This window comes from Lolium rigidum, chromosome 2 (genome assembly GCF_022539505.1).
Source record: "Lolium rigidum isolate FL_2022 chromosome 2, APGP_CSIRO_Lrig_0.1, whole genome shotgun sequence".
Lineage (NCBI taxonomy): Eukaryota > Viridiplantae > Streptophyta > Magnoliopsida > Poales > Poaceae > Lolium > Lolium rigidum.
This window is the reverse complement of record NC_061509.1, coordinates 152,121,266-152,123,130: the sequence shown is the minus strand read 5'-3', so window position 1 is coordinate 152,123,130 and position 1,865 is coordinate 152,121,266.

Genomic DNA, 1,865 nt, shown 5'->3' with positions numbered 1-1,865 from the left:
TGAAGTGCTTATTTATATCTCTTTATGATTGCAATGTGTTTTGTATCACAATTTATCTATGTGCTACTCTAGTGATGTTATTAAAGTAGTTCTATTCCTCCTGCACGGTGTAATGGTGACAATGTGTGCATCCGTGTTAGTACTTGGCGTATGCTATGATCATGATCTCTTGTAGATTGTGAAGTTAACTATTGCTATGATAGTATTGATGTGATCTATTCCTCCTACATAGTGTGAAGGTGACGAGTGTGCATGCTCGTGTTAGTACTTGGTTTAGTCGTGTCGATCTTTCATGCACTCTAAGGTTATTTAAATATGAATATTGAATTGTGGAGCTTGTTAACTCCGGCATTGAGGGTTCGTGTAATCCTACGCAATGTGTTCATCATCCAACAAAAGAGTGTAGAGTATGCATTTATCTATTCTGTTATGTGATCAAAGTTGAGAGTGTCCACTAGTGAAAGTCTAATCCCTAGGCCTTGTTTCTAAATACTGCTATCGCTGCTTGTTTACTCGTTTTACTCGCATTACTATCGCTACCATATTACCACCATCAACTACACGCCAGCAAGCTATTTTCTCGCGCCGTTACTACTGCTCATATTCATTCATACCACCTGTATTTCACTATCTCTTCGCCGAACTAGTGCACCTATTAGGTGTGTTGGGGACACAAGAGACTTCTTGCTTTGTGGTTGCAGGGTTGCATGAGAGGGATATCTTTGACCTCTTCCTCCCTGAGTTCGATAAACTTTGGGTTATCCACTTAAGGGAAACTTGCTGCTGTTCTACAAACCTCTGCTCTTGGAGGCCCAACACTGTCTACAAGAATAGAAGCTCCCGTAGACATCAGTTCTCCGGTGATGATTCCCCTCTCCGGCAGGGTGCCGGAGGCGATCTCCTGAATCCCCCGAGATGGGATTGGCGGCGGCGGCACAGTAACTTTTCCCGTATCGTGGCTCTCGGTACTAGGGTTTTTGCGACGGAGAGAATAAATAGGCGAAGGGGCAGAGTCGGAGGGGTCCCGAGGGGCCCGCCCCATAGCTGGGCGCGCCCCCCTCTTGGCCGCGCCGCCAGGTGGTGTGGGGCCCCCTTGGCCCTTCTCCGTCTCTCCTTCGGTGTTCTGGAAGGCTCCGTGGAAAATAAGACCGTGGGCTTTTGTTTCGTCCAATTCCGAGAATATTTCCTGTGTAAGATTTCTGAAACCAAAAACAGCAGAAAACAGGAACTGGCGCTTCGGCATCTTGTTAATAGGTTAGTGCCGGAAAATGCATCAAAATGATATAAAGTGTATATAAAACATGTGAGTATTGTCATAAAACTAGCACGGAACATAAGAAATTATAGATACGTTTGAGACGTATCAAGCATCCCCAAGCTTAGTTCCTACTCGCCCTCGAGTAGGTAAACGATAACAAGGATAATTTCTGAAGTGACATGCTACTATCATAATCTTGATCAATACTATTGTAAAGCATATGACATGAATGAAGTGATTCAAAGCAATGGTGAAGATAATCACTAAACAATTGAATCATATAGCAAAGACTTTTCATGAATAGTACTTTCTAGATAAGCATCAATAAGTCTTGCATAAGAGTTAACTCATAAAGCAATAAATTCTTAATAGAAGATTTTGAAGCAACACAAATGAAGATATAAGTTTCAGCAGTTGCTTTCAACTTTCAACATGTATATCTCATGGATAATTGTCAACACAAAGTAATATGATGAATGCAAATAAGCAAGTATGTAAGAATCAATGCACACAGTTGACACAAGTGTTTGTTTCTAAGATAGAAAGAAGTAGGTAAACCGACTCAACATAAAGTAAGAAGCAATGATGAATTAATGTGAAGCATAAA